We start from the raw sequence: 15,972 nt of genomic DNA, 5'->3' as shown, positions 1-15,972 counted from the left end.
AGTTATGAAGACACTGTTTTTATAAAATACTAGGCCCAATATTTGTAGAGTACATGTTATTTTCAAGAATGCATAAAAACACATAAAATTCACACATACTGAGATTTAAAGCAAGTCTAAAAAATTTTAAACGGTTGAGTTTTTTTTTTCACTACAATGCAATTAAGCTAGAAATCAATAAAAAAGTACAACTATATTTGCAATAAGTAATATTCTACACAAGGTTAAATACACAATGGAGATTAAACAAGATATCTTGAATTGTATTATATAAATATTTTATTTAAAACTTGAGAAAGGCAGTTAAACATATAATTATCCTTAGAAGCATATAAAGACTGAAATTCATGCATTTAGCATCTGTCTCATGAAATTAGGAAAACATGATCATCAACAGGAATGACAAAATAAAACCAAGGAAATAGAAGGAAAAACTTCTATAGTAAGATTAAGAGTAGAAATTAATGAAAGAGAAGCCTGATATAAAATAGAAGGGATCAACAAAGCCAAATATGGTTTCTTGAAGAGACTAACAAATTTGATAATGCCCTAGTTTTTAAGGAATTGTAAATAAGCAATGTTAGGAATGAAAAAGAGGACATCAAGTTCAGACCCACCGAACTTGGCAGACAAAAAAAAAAGGAGAGAGGATATCATGAACAACTGTGTGATAAAATATTTGAAAGCTTAAATAGAATGGGCAAATGTTTATGAAAGCACAACTTTTCAAAATGGATATAAGACATAGTAATTGTAGGGACACCTAAGTGTTTCAGTCGGTTGAGTGTCTGGCTCTTGATTTTGGCTCAGATCATGATCCCAGGGTTGTGAGATTGAGCCCTGAGTTGGGCTCCACACTGAGTGTAGAGCCTGTAAGATTCTCTCTCTCTGTGCCCCCTCTCCTCCTCTCATGCTCTCTCTCTCAAAAAAAAAAAAAAAAAAGAAATTCTAATAGTTCTAAATTTATTTTTAAAATGGACTAAAAGTTACATTTGAATAAATAATATTTCCATGAAGAAAACATCACTGACAACTTCTACCAAACAGCATGCAATTAAATTAATCTTATACAAGCTCTTCTAGAAAATAGAAGAAGAGGGGATTCCTCAACTTGTTTTAATGAGCCTATCATAACCTTGGTGGTAAAACCTGACACAGTATGAAATGAAAATAATAGGCTGATTTCACTAATAAAGGTAAATTTAAAAAATATAAAATGTACTGTTAGCAAATTGAATCCAGTAACATATAGTAAGCATAATACATCTTGACAGAGTGATCGGATTTATTACAAAAATGCAAGATTGGTTGCATTTATTACAAAAATGCAATATCATTTTGATATTTGAAAACCAATCATTGTAATTCACCAAATTAACAGAAAGGAGAGAAACCATATGATCATATCAATAGACGGAGAAAAAGTATTTGAGAAAGTTCCATTTGTGGTAGAAAAAAAATCTATCAGCAAACTAGGAATAGATGGGAGCTCAGTCTTACAGACTCTACAATTAGCACCATACTCAGTGGTGAAATATTGAAGCCTTTTCTCCCAAGGTCAGGAATGATGCAAGGATGTCCACTGTCCTCAATTCTATTCAGCATTGTCCTGGAAGTCCTAGCAGAGAACAGTAGGGTAAGAAAAGTAATAGAATTAATGAAAGGAATAAATAAATCTCTCAGTATTTAAAGAGGATAAGACTGTGTATGTAGACTATCCAAAAGGATCTGCTGATAAGATATTAGAATTAGTAAGAGTTTAGCTGGCCACAAAGACAATGTACCAAAATTAACCCTGTTTCTATCTACCAGCAACAAGCAGAAAAATGTAAAAAGATGCCAATTTAAATATACCAACATGTATCAGATACCTAGAAGTAATTCTAACAAAGCTTGTGCAAATCCTCTATGGAGAAAACTGTAAAGTATTATTGAAAGAGGGGTGCCTGGATGGTTCAGTTGGTTAAGAGTCTGACTCTTGATTTTGGCTCTGATCATGATCTCATGATTCATGGGGTTGAGCCCTGCGTTGGGCTCCATACTGACAGTGCAGAACCTGCTTGGGATTCTCTCTTTCTGCCTCTCTCTTTGCCCCTCCCCGCTTGTTCTCTCTCCCTCTCTCTCCCTCACCCTCTCTCTCCCTCTATTTCTGTCTCTCTAAAAATAAATAAATAAACTCAAAAAAATATATGAAATATTATTGAAAGAAAATAGAAAAGTAAAATAAAAGACTAAATAGAAGCATATAATATTCATAGATTGGAAGACTCAGTGTTGTAATGATCGCAGTTCTCAAAGTGATCTATAGATTCAATGCAATCCCAATGAAAGTCCCCACTATTCTGTGGACTTTCATAACATGATTCTAAGGTTTATATGTAAATGCAAAGGGATGAGAACAGCAAAGACAATCTTGGAGAAAGAAATAAGTATGTAATGCCTCCTTGAGATTTATTATAGAGTTACAAATATTAATACAATATGGTACTGGCACAATGATAGAAAAATATAGTGATGGAAGAGATTTGAGAATCCAGAAATAGATTGTGCATGTGTAGACACTGATTTATGACAAATGTGGTACTACAGAGCAGTGGAGAAAGGTCTGTACAATAAATGGTACAGGGAAAATTGGATATACATATATAATAAAAGAAGAAACTTGGCCTTTACCTTACACCATACACAAAAATCAAATCCACTTGTGTTGTGTATGAAACAAGAAATATAAAAGAAGCTTTGGGGAGGTATGATGGGACAATATCTTCATGACTTTGGGGATAGGGACAGTTTTCTGTAGAGCCCACTAAAATCACTAAACATAAAGGAAAAAGTGTACATTAAAGTTAAGAACTTCATTTCATCAAAAGATACCATAAAGAGGGAAAGAAAACTGAAGTGACAGAATGAAAGAAGATACACGACACATAGAGAACAAAGAGTTCATGTCCAAAACTGATAAAGGACTCCTACAAATCAATAAGAGTAAGACAGCCCAAAAGAAACAGCAGAAGTCTTAACAGGCACCTCACAAATTATGGCATCCAGATGTCTAATAGACATATTAAAGCTGATCATTCTCATTAGTAATAAGGGAGATGGCAGATTAAACCACAATAAGATACCCATCAGAATGGCTGAAGTTGAAATATCCAGCAGCATCAAGTCTTGGTGAGGATGTGGAATGATGGTAACTCTTCTACATCACTGGGGTGAGTGCCATATTGGTACAACCACGTGGAAAAGAGTGAGGAATTATCTAGTACAATGGAAGATACCCAGCCCATGACCCGGCAATCCCTTTCTCAAAGATATACCCCAAATAAATATATACCTGCATGTGATATTGTGATATGGTATTTTGGTCTCCACTCTCAGCTTCAGGCCAGTGCTTCTAATACTTATATAATTTCCTAAGCAATAAAGGCGCTAGAAGCATCTTTTGATCTAATAATTGGTCTTTGACACCAGTTCCTGAAACAGAGGTCTAACTCTCTTGGAATTTCCTGAGTGATTGGAGCATCTTTTATTCTAATGAGCTGTCTCTCAGCAGGCTCCTGGGGCTCCTCAGGGGTTGGTTGCCAGAAAGACCAAGCTGTGTTTAGAAGCTTAGAACTTTAATTTTTATATCATACCATTCTCTGGGGAAGGGAGAGGGGCTGAAGATTGAGTTAATAATCAATAATGCCTACATGATGAAGCCTCCCTAAAAACCCCTGAACTGTGGGTTTGGAGAACTTCCAGGTTGGTGAACATGTTTATGTGCCAGGAGGGTGGCATACTCCAATACCATGGGAACAGAAGCTTCTGCATAGAACCCATCTGGACCTTGTCCTAAATTCCTCTTCATCTGGCTATTCATTTGTATTCTTTATTGTATCCTTTATTATATGATAAACTGATGAGCGCAAGTGTTTCCTCAGGTTCTGTGATTGAACCTGAGGAGGGAGTCATGAAAACCTTTGATTTGTAGCCAAGTTGGACATAAGTGTGGGGAATCTGGAGACCTACTATTTGCATGCAATTAGCATCTGAAGGGGGTGCAGTCTTGTGGGACTGAGCCCTTCACCTGTGGAATCTGATGCTAACTCCAGGTAAATAGTGTCAGAATTGGACTGAATTATAGGACACTTAGGTGGTGTTGGAAAATCGGTTGGTGTGGGAAGAACACCTGCACCTCGCCTGGAGGCAGAAATGTTCTGTGAGTATGTAGTATGCAGAGGAAAAAGAGTTTTTCCTTTCACTGTGCCCTGGGATGGAGATGAGAATGCTTATTAACAACTGCCTAAACAAATTATGGTATGTTCATATACTGGGGTGTTTTGCAACAAAGAAAATGAGTTAAGTGACACAAGGGGCGCCTGGGTGGCTTAGTCGGTTAAGCGTCTGACTTTCGCTTTGGTCATGATCTCGCGGTTCGTGGGTTCTAGCCCCGCGTCGGGCTCTGTGCTGACTGCCAGCTCAGAGCCTGGAGCCTGTTTCAGTCTGTGACTCCCTCTCTCTCTGACCCTCCCCTGCTCACGTTGTCTCTCTCTCTCTCTCTCCTAGAAATAAATAAAACATTAAAAAAAATAAAAAAAAAAGAATTAAGTGACACAAAACAACCAGAATCACTTTAAAACACATAAGGTGGGTTTTAGAAGCCATATGTACTGTATGCTCCCCTATATTCTTCTGTTAGGTGCAGGAGATCTATGGTGGCTTTTGGAGTCCAATATTTTGACTTGTTGAGGAGCACAAAGATATTTACCTTTTAGTAATTTCTTAAGTTATACATTGAGACTTTAAGGATTTTCAGAATGTGAGTTATAATGAACAATAAAAATGTTTTAAAATACAGAGACCAGGGGCGCCTGGGTGCCTTAGTCGGTTAAGCGTCTGACATTCGCTTGGGTCATGATCTCGCGGTTCGTGGGTTCAAGCCCCGCGTCGAGCTCTGTGCTGACTGCCAGCTCAGAGCCTGGAGCCTGTTTCAGTCTGTGACTCCCTCTCTCTCTGACCCTCCCCTGCTCACGCTGTCTCTCTCTCTCTCCTAGAAATAAATAAAACATTAAAAAAATTTAAAATACAGAGAACAAGTTGATGGTTGCCAGAGGGGAGGTGGGGGTGAGATGGGCAAAATGTGTGAAGGGGAGAGGGAGGTACAGCCTTCCAGTTATAGAATGATTAAGTTGTGGAGAACATAGGTGATGGTATTGTTAATAGCATTGTATGATGACAGGCAGTAGGTATATTTGTGGTGAGCGTAGTATAATGTATAGGGTGGTCAAACCATTATTTTGGACACCTGAAACTAACATTGTGTGGCAGCTATACTCAAATGAAAAAAAATGTTTTAAAAGCCCCAGTATTTTAGAAACACCGATTTGGTTGACTAAGCCAGGTGGTTGGTAGGAAGTGAGAGGCTAGAGGTGGGGCCTGGGGATTTGGCACAAATTTGATTCTCACAACATCCCTACCAGCTGGGCGTTGGCATGCTTGTTTTATAGGTGGATAATCTGAGACTTGGAGAGGTTAAGTCACTGGTCTGAGTTCCCGCAGCTAGTTTGTAGCTACATTAGAATCAGAATCTAGATGTGGGTCTGTACATAAACTCCCCTGAGGCCCCCATTCGCAGATACTCCCATTTGTCAGTAGTACACTGACGCTTGCCAGAAATGTCAAGACTGCAGGTGACTCAGTCTTGCTAAGGGCAGGTGGTCTGACAGTGTCGTCATTGTCTGCAGCTTCTAGGCTCTTTGAGGGCTCTGCCAGCTCTCTCTTGTCTGGCCTGTGCCTGGCCCCAGCTCCTGTTCTGTGGCAAAAGTGAATGTACATTGTCACCTTCCTGCTTAGTCCACAGGCTTAGTGAGAGGGAAGTGCTGCTCTCTGATATGGATACATCTGCCAATCCCTGTGGAGCCCCCTTGCTTCCAGAGCCTCTTATTAGGGTGATCTGACCAGGCCACGTGTTTATAAACAACCTCGTGTAGGTGGAGCCCTGCTGGCTGGTGGGGCCTGCCTGGCGAGGATTATACCTGTACCTGCAATGACAGCTTCCTTGGCCAGCAAAGCCTCCAAACAAACCCCTGGCCCTTCACTCTTCTGTTTGTTTGGCTTTGCACTGACTTGAAATGAATACCTTCATGGGTCCCTGCCGCAGGACGGACAGCACTTGGGACCTGTGGGGACAATGGCTGTGCCCACCTGCAGGTCAAGGGTCAGGCTCAACAGGCCAGCCCTGTCAGTGCTTCAAAAGCTGAGGCCTCTATCTTGTTGGGCTCCGCCCATGGATCAGTGACTGGCTGGCCCACAGGTGTGCCTGGCTATTCAAGTCCCTGTGACGAGGATGGGGGGTGGTCCTAGGCTGTGTGCCTGCGGCTTACTTGGGATTACAGCCCAGTCACAGGTGTCCACTCAATGCCAAGGAAGGGAGGCTGGGCTGGGGCCTCATATGCATGGGGTGGGGGTGGGGGTGGGGGCAGGCAGGGGCACCTGGGTCTCCTTGGAAAGAACAGCTGATCATAGCCTTTGGGTGGCATTTCATGGGACCACTTGCTAACTCTTGGTCCGTGTTTTTGAGAACTTCTGGAAACTTTACAAATTTGAATATATTCATTTTAATTTAATGAATCAATTCTTACCAAGTTGATTTTTAGAAACAGTGGAAGGAGAAAAATGGAAGAGGAGTGTGTGTGTGTATGTGTTGGGAGGGGCTGCTGCTGCAAAGAATCAATATGGAAGGCCAGCAGAGAGGTTCCTTATTCATGTGTTCACACAAGAAAAATTCACTGTGCCCCTTGTACATGCCAGATCACTGGGGTACAGAGATCCTGCCGTTTATTCACTTACTCATTCTGCCAGTGGAGCCACCAGTCAACCAACCAAACAATACTTTCTGAGTAACTATTATATCCCAGATTCTGGGCCAGGCCCTGGGGATACAAAAAGAAATGGTTCTAGCTCTCAGGGCCTCTCAGCCCTATGGCAGGGATGGATATACAAACAGGCAATTGTAAGTGGCTATAGAACAGATTTCTCAAGTGATAGCAGTAATGTCTATGGGGGGGGGGGGGTTGCCACAGAGTAGAGCATAACTGAAACAGGTCTTACAGGAAGAAGAGCTTTTCAGGGGGTACAAGGGAAAAGAGAGATGGAGGCAGAGGTGTACAGATTGGAGCATTTAGAGGAGCTGCAAGCTGATGGTCAAGGTGATAAGGGGACTGGGGAATAGGAGACAGTTGTAAGGAAGCTAGGAACATGGGTCTAGGGCTGACCGTGTGGGGTTTGCTAAATAGCTGTGCTTGAGTTTGGACTTTCTCTTGAGAACAAATGAGAGAAGGGCCGGGTTTTAAGCATAGGAGTGACCTGACTAGATGTGAATGTGGAAGGTTTCCCATGGCAGAGGTGGGCAGGGTGGGCTGTTACCCCCAGTAACAGAGGAAAGGGAATACAGATGCATGGCCCAGCCCCAGCCAGCAGGACTCTGAGCATCTGCCCTGCCGTTCCTTATCCTACCTAACACAAGCTAACCCAAGGACCCTCTCAGGAAGCCATCCCTGATCTCTTGATTCTTCCCAAAGCCATGCTACTACCTTCCATCCATGGAACCCTCTGCTTTTCTGGGATACGGTGTTCAAACAAGCTGGCGATTCCCAATTCCTTTGCAGTTGAATCCCATTCATCCCACTCTCCAGACTTCTGCTCAAGTGAGCTTTCCTACATTAAAATTATCTTCTCAAAGAGAATAGATTCACTTATCCCCTTTACTTAAAGTTTTTTGAGCACCTACTGTATGTCAGATAACGGCTGGCCACCTCAGAGCAGGAGATGCTTCAAAAGTAAAGGAGAAGGGGTGCCCAGGTGGCTCAATCAGTTGAGTGTCTGACTTCAGCTCAAGTCATAATCTCACAGTTTATGAGTTTGACCCCTATATCTGTGCTGATGGTCCAGAGCCTGGAGCCTGCTTCAGATTCTGTGTCTCTCTCTTTCCCTGCTCTTGCTGTCACTCTCTCTCAAAATAAATGAACATTAAAAAAATTTTTTTTTAAGTAAAGGAGATAAACTGTGTGATGCCACCTGTCTCATCTAATTTTCATAACTTTCTCACAGGCACAATTATCCCACAATTTACCAAGAAGGAACCTGGAATTCTAGGAGGAACAGCGGTTTCCTCAAGGTCACACAGCTAGAGAGTGGTAGGAATGGGGTAGTTTAGTGCCGCTCACATTAAAACCCATGTTTGTTTGTTCACCAGCTACCATGTTTGTTCCATTTTGTAGGAAGCTGGCTTTCCTGTTGTTTGTCCTAAATTCCCCTCTGTCAAGCTTCTCCCACCCTAGAATCATCATCTAAAGGACAACCCCCCTTTTCATAGCTGTTGGTCCCACCTACTTCTCAGTGGCTTTATCCTTGTGTTGACCAGTGACTGAGTGGAGTGTTGTTTTTAACACTTTATGTGTGTATGGTTCTTTTGTCCTTTTTCTAACTCACTATTGGTTATAGATTTCTTGTCTTTTGTTCCTGGTTTTAACTCAGGAAACTACCTTATCTTTAACACTGTTCTGGGGGTGGGGAGGCTGCCATTTCCACTGCAATAGTCTGTTTTGCACACAACTTCCAGGGATGCTGCATGGACAAAAGAAAGGCCCAGGGGTATAGAATCTCCTAAAGAATCTCCCAAAGGGAGCTGTGTCCTCTTGCAGAATTGGTTGATTCCAGATCTGGGTCAGGAAATGCACTGGATGATCCAGGATGATCTTACCATATCAGAAAGAAGGAAGGCATCAAAGATGAATGGGGTCGTGTGAAAAGTATAAATTAATATTTTAAATTATTGTCATCAGGAACGAGAAAACAATCCCTATATGCACCATTGGCTAATCAATAGGATGCTGTTGCAATAAATCTAACAGTTTTGAAAACGTCAAATGAACCCCAAGGGGACTGTTACGTGCAAATAAACCAAAAGGTTCAATTACACTTAGTTCTCCTGATCAGCTCTCCTCGTCCAACTCTGTAATGGCATTTTTATGGCAGTGATCATGGCAATAGAATCATCTTTCAGCTTTGCCTTGCAGTTGTTGATCAAGAGTATTTAGCCTTGAAAACATATTCTAAATAAAGCATCTCTGAGAGCCACTTGCTGACATTTCAGTGAACAAAGACTTTATTCACCTTAATGAGTTTTGCCCTTAGTCATGCCATGCTTGATATTTTCCTCTATGAAAAACATCACCCTCAAGTCTGAAAACCTAGACCAGCATCTTCTTCCTATTAAGCCAGCACACATATGTTTGGTAAAGCAAGCTTTCAAAACAACCTTTCTTTAATTATAAAGTGGCCCTAAGAGATAAGTATTCAAACTGCTAAGTTTTCTATACTGAATTTCAATTAGAAGTTTTTAACACTTGGAACTTAAGAGATGGGCTTTTAAAAACATGCTTTATGTGTGATGTAGGTTCCAGGAACGCTCATTGTGTATAATAGCCACTATTCTCTGCCATTTTGCCCATCAGAGATTTGGCTTCCCTCTGAGGTGACCTGAGCTGCTTATTTACAGTTGATAATGATCTTCTCAGACTTACATACCTTGTTGAAAGTATCTTTCCTTGTGGGGCGCCTGGGTGGCTCAGGCGGTTGGGAGTCCGACTTCGGCTCAGGTCATGATCTCATGGTTCGTGGGTTCGAGCCCCGCATCGGGCTCTGTGCTGACAGCTAGCTCAGAGCCTGGAGCCTGTTTCGGATTCTGTGTCTCCCTCTCTCTCTGATCCTCCCCTGCTCATGCTGTCTCTATCTCTCTCTCAAAAATAAATAAAATATTTTAAAAAAAGAAAGTATATTTCCTTGTTGTTTTACCATCAACCACTTCAGAAATGGACATGTCTTCACAGACATTTGTTAGAATTATGGTGAACAAAGACTGGATAAAAGAGCCAGATCATTAAAGCTGCATTTTCATAGCTGCTGTCCTCTCTATATCTGTCTTTTTGAACCCACTCAAGTGCATTGGTAGACAGTATGACTCTGTAAGGATACTGTTTTTAAATCGGTTGCCTCTTTTTGATACAGATAGAGGTGTGGTCCTACTTATGGTGAAGCACTTAGTCAACTTTGATCCAACTACTCAAGCTACCACTTCAGAGATATTTCTCAGACTAAAGAAATCTTTAGGACCCTTTAGTTTGTTAAAAAAAATTTTTTTAATTAAATTTTAATTTTGAGATAGAGACAGGGTGGGGGATGAGCAGAGAGGGAGGGAGAGAGAGAGACAATCCCAGGCAGGCTCTGTGCTGTCAGCATGGAGCCCAATGCAGGGCTCCATCTTATGAACCATGACATCATTACCTGAACTAAAATCAAGATATCAGATGCTTAGCTGAGTAAGCCACCCAGGCATCCCTAATTTGCTTTTTTGTTTTCATTTTTTGTTATGTCTCTCTTCGTCTTCTTTATTTTATGTTTTTGAACTATTCTGTGATTTTTTTTCTTTGAAATTGCATACTTGACATTTTCAATGTCATTGCAGTATGAGATGGTTTTCATACCATTATTTCATGTGCTCTTCTGTGACTCCACTAAAACAAATTCCACTAAAGTAAAACCTACCTCACTCACTCTTTGGTATTTTAGGGAGTTGCTCATTGGATGTGGTTGGGGTAGAGTTCTGGTCCTGGTGTCTGTCATGGTCACATGGTGGACCTTAAGGTCAACAGCACATCTGTCATGACTATGTGACTCATTGCTATTCTGATTTTGCCTCAATAGCTTCATATTTTCACTGGTTACAAGTTTATGCTTCAGATCTCCTATTTTCAACCACTGATCCATGTTCTAAGTTGAAAACATAATTGAAAAATTACTATATTTTATAAAGATAAATTAAAAATAATACAAACCCTAGAACTTCTGGTTTTTCTGTGTTTGCAGAAAATTCACCATGGTGGGAAGTGGAAAGCTGCCCAGTGATATTTGTAAACAGAATACATGATCAAGAGGAACAATAGCAGGCAGCCAAGCAGTTTGGGAAAGTCAGCTTTATACAGTCAAAGTGAAAATAAAACTGGTTTCTAAGTTGGCAAACTCCTTTTTCAGAACATTTCAGGGAATTGCTAAGAAAACACATGCCCTGCCCAGCCTCAGCCTGTGGCTGAGTCATTGGCCAGATCTGTTTTTGCTGCAATAGTGAGTTCGGTTCGCTTTAACTAGAAGGCATTGGCTTTCTTCATCACCAAGAGAATTGGATTGTCCCACCTCTCACTGTACATTCCACTTTTCTGTTATCTAGCCTTTGGGAAAAATGATGTGGATCAACAGAGATCAGTCGGACTTTGCTGATTTTACTTGTACATACATGACATGGGGGGGTTGTTTAAAACACGTTTAAACAAATTTTAAGAATAATACATGCTCAAAAATAAAAGGGGGGATGTGGGCATGAAAAAAAAAGAATAACACATGCTCACTGTTAAAATTCAAACAATACAGAACTCCATAAAGCAACATTGAAATTCTTTTCTCTCTATACTTACTACTCTCATCCTTTACCCCCCTTTGTATGATTAACCACAATCAATAATTTACTGTTTGTTTTTTCACATCTTTCTTTCTCTCTTTTTAATGGCACACACAAATACATGAAAATATGTCATTTCAACTTAAAAATTCATAGAGGATTGTGTTATTTTGCAGCTCACATTTTTTACTCCACTATATGCCTTGGCAACTCTTTTTACTGTCTGATTTATATGAGTGTACTATAGTTTAACCATTTCTTTACTCATTAATACTTGTTTCCAGATTTGCACTATTACAAAAAAGCACTCAGCAAACATCCTTTGTATGTATGTGTGGAAGTCCTTTGCACTTTTGTGCATAGTTCTGTGGGGCAGAGTTCAAAAGTGGAATTGCTTGGTTGGTGCACTTACAGATTTAAAAAATGGATAGATTCTGCCATATTGTCTTCTAAAATTTTGTATGCACTTATGTTCCCACCAACAAAGAATGAGAGCATCATTCCTCCCAAATCCCTGCCATACATAGTTACTATTAATTTTTAAAATCTTCCCAATCTGATAAGAGAAAATGACATTTCATTGTTATTTTAATTTGCAGTTATCTGTTCATTCAGAAGGTAGTGGCTGCTTTCCTATGTATATTAGCAATAGTTCTCAACTAGGGATGATTTTGCCTCCCATGAGACATTTGTCAGTGTCTGGAGACATTTTTGATGGAGTGGAGGGTAGGGGTGGAGGTACTATTGACATCTAGTGTGCAGAAAGAACTACTGGCTCCAAATGTTAATAGTGCTGAGGTTCAGAAGTTCTGGTTTATTTGCCATTTGTATTTCTTCTGTGAATTGCATATTGATTATCTTTTTGTTGGGAACTCTTTCTGTTTTGGAGATTTTGGTCCTTTGTTTATTATATATATTATTACAAACATTCTCCTCATCTGATACTATTTAATTCTGGTTTTGGTATCTTTTTCACTAGAAAATGTAAAATTTTTATGTGGACATGTCTGCTTGTTTTTTAATTTAGGTCATCTTAATTTTGTACCATGCTTAGAAAATTTTCTTATCCCAAGTATATATAAATATACTCCTATATTTTATTCTGGCATGTTCATAGTTTTATTTATTTCAATGTTTAGTTCTTTAATCTACTTGGAATTTAGTTTTGTGTAGGTATGATAACATTTCTAAGAATACTTTAATTAAAAACTTTTCCCTTTTAGGGCGCCTGGGTGGCTTAGTTGGTTAAGCGTCCAGCTCTTGATTTTGGCTCAGGTCATGATCTCACGGTCTTTAGATCAAGTCCCCGGTTGGGCTCCACACTGAGCATGGAGCCTGCTTGGGATTCTCTCTCTCTCTCCTTTTCTTTCTGCCCCTCTCCCACTCACACAGTGCTCTCTCTTCGAAAATAAATAAATAAACAAAACCCAAAAAACCCTTTTTCCTTTCAAATCTATAAGTGAGATTGATGCTATAGGAAGGTAAGTCAGGTTTATCCAGTGGTATCCTCTGAGTGTGCCTTCATAGGGTAGAAGTAAAGAGCCAAGGAACAAATTTAAACTCCCAAGCATTGGGGCGCCTGCGTGGCTCAGTTGGTTAAGTGTCTGACTTCAGCTTAGGTCACGATTTCACAGTTATGGGTTCAAGCCCCACATCGGGCTCTGTGCTGACAGCTCAGTGTTTGGAGCCTGCTTCAGATTCTGTCTCTCTCTGCTCTGCCCCCATTAATGCTCTGTTTCTTTCTGTCTCTTAAAAATAAATAAAAATTAAAAAAATTTTAAACTCCCAAGCAGTATCTTCAAGATACTTTAAGCACTTGGGGCACCTGGGTGGCTCATTCGGTTAAGCGTCCAAATCGTCCGACTCTTGGTTTCATCTCAGGTCATGATCTCATGGTTTCATGAGTTGAACCCCGCAGTGGGCTCTGTGCTGACAGAGCAGAGCCTGCTTGGGATTCTCTCTGTCTCTGTCTCTGTCTCTGTCTCTCTTTCTCTGTCTCTCTGCCCCTCCCCTGTTCATGCTGTCTCTCTCAAAAATAAACTTAAAAAAAATATATATATATATATTTTTTATATATATATATATACTTCAAGAGCTTCAAGATCTATCTCCAAACCTTTCCAGTTCCTTCCTAACCCACTGCTTCCTTCAGACAGCCTTCCTGGATTCCTCAGCATGCTTTTTGCCTTTAATGTCTCAGAGTACTTTATTAAGGCATGCCTCCTATTCTGCCTCATCGTTTTGTTTGTCATTATTTATTAAGGTAGCCTTTTCCATCTAACCAGCCAGCCAGCATCTGGGGAACAATTTCTGTGTGCCCCAATTCAGTGCTTCTGTATATGACAGGTGTTCAAAAACATTTCTCTAACTGAATGAGAATGTGCTATGCAGAACATTTATGTTTGTGTTTGGGCAGGGGGGAGGACTGGAGGGCTGGATACTTTTGCTGTTCCTTTGAGTGAAAGAGGGGCTGGAAAGGGGACAGTGAAGGAGCTCTAGCTGGTTTTGCCACACAACCTCAGTATGGCTTTGGGCAGCCCTTTCCTTGTTTCAGTTTCTTCCTCTGAAAAGGAACAGGTCTTAGAGATGGTAAATATAGACTCCACGAAAGGTAGAACTGTGGCTCTTTTTGTTCCAATATCCCCAGCCCCTTGTACAGCACTTGACACTTGTGAGTCATTTGCAGAATAAGTGAATGAAAGAAGGAGTGAATGGCTAGATGTGCCCCTTGTGCCTTCATGGCCTGTCCTGTGACCCTGCCACGCACTGCTAATCAATTAGGATTTTTTTCCTCTCAATTCGGACGTGACTTTTCTTCAGTATGGCTACAGCAGATGGTGGTAATCAGTTGGTGTTGGTTCCAGAGGGAAATCCGCCAGCTCTGAGTTAGGAGCCTCTGAGTTACCTTAGTGCCCTGCCTGGGAGGCAAGGCGTTGTTTTGTGTATTCTGGTCCCTGCCCTCCCACAGGGCATAATTGTGGGCTGGGCATCTGTTGTCCTGGTGCCATTGCAGGTGGATGCTTCTCATCCCACCAGGGACTTGCTTTTCTTTATGGCCTTGGATTTCTCATAAAATCAACTCACTGCAAGGGGCCCCTGGTCTGGGTTTTTTTTTTTTTTTTTTTTTTTGGTAAGGAAATGGGAACAATTAATGGGCTTATCTGATGAAAAGTAATGCTGCTAATGATTTATTAATTATCATGAGGCTTATCTTTCTGCTTCTTATTAATCAAAGATGTCCTGGAGCTCTGGGGCTCCCCATGAGGGGAGCAGACCTAGATGCAGCCTTGGGGAGGGGTGTGGGCTGGAACTTCCCTTGATCCTGCTCAGGACCACTCCATCGTGGGTGTTAAACTCTTTCAGACTGTAGGCAAGGAGAGCTGAGAGGGGCAATGGAGAAGGGCACCATGTTGCGATAAGCACCTACTCTGTGTCAGCCATTGTGCAGAGTACTTTGTATCCACGTTTTCATTCCAGACCTGCGAGGAAAGAATTATTGTTTTCATTTCTTTAGGTGAGGAAGCTGAGGCCAAGACATGTTAGGGAGGTTGCCCAAGTTATAGTGGTAGAAATAGTGCAGCTTGGGTGGGGGGTGCCTGAGTAGCTCAGTCAGTTGAGCATCCAATTCTTGATTTCAGCTCAGGTCATGATCTCACAGTTCATGGGGTTGAGCCCTGCATTGGGCTCTGTAATGACACATGAAAACTGCTTGGGATTCTCTCTCTCCCTTTCTCTGCTCCTCTCCAGCTTGCACATGTGCACTCTCTCTCCCTCTCAAAATAAATAAACTTAAAGAGGGGTGCCTAGGTGGCTCTGTCATTTAAGCATCCAACTTTGGCTCAAGTCATGATCTCATGGTTTGTGGGTTCAAGTTCTGTGTCAGGCTCTGTGCTGACAGCTCAGAGCCTGGAGCCTGCTTCAGATTCTGTGTCTACCTTTCTCTCTGCCTCTTCCCTGCTCATGCTCTATCTCTCTCTTTCAAAAATAAATAAAACATTTTTAAAAACTTTAAAAAAAAACTAAAAAAATAAAGAAATAGTGGGGCTGGGATTTAAACCCAAGTATGTCTGACCACAGAGTTTATGCCTTTCAACTAGAAAGTCCTAAGTGAGAATAGAGTGATATGGGGGGTCAACACCCCAGGCAGTGCTGAGCTAAGGACTGAGCTCTTAACTGTGTGTTCTGGGGCTACAATGGGTGTGGCATGGCTCTTTCCTTGGGTCTCAAGGCTTTTGCTACCTGGATTCAGGGCACACCTGCATGGGTCGCCACTCTTCCCAAGGTGCAGGCTTGCCCCCAGGCCAGTGCTGATGACAGCACTTCATGGGGACAGGAATGTGTTGGAGATCTTGCAGAGTGGGTAGGATTGGATAGATAGGACATAATGGGGGTGAGCATTGAAGCAAGGGAAACAGCTTGACGGAGGTAACAAGGGGTAGAAATGACCATGCTCACTGAGTGAAATAGCAAAGAGGAGC

Source organism: Hyaena hyaena, unplaced genomic scaffold (genome assembly GCF_003009895.1).
Source record: "Hyaena hyaena isolate Hyena2069 unplaced genomic scaffold, ASM300989v1 scaffold_745, whole genome shotgun sequence".
Lineage (NCBI taxonomy): Eukaryota > Metazoa > Chordata > Mammalia > Carnivora > Hyaenidae > Hyaena > Hyaena hyaena.
This window is presented reverse-complemented; position numbering follows the sequence as displayed.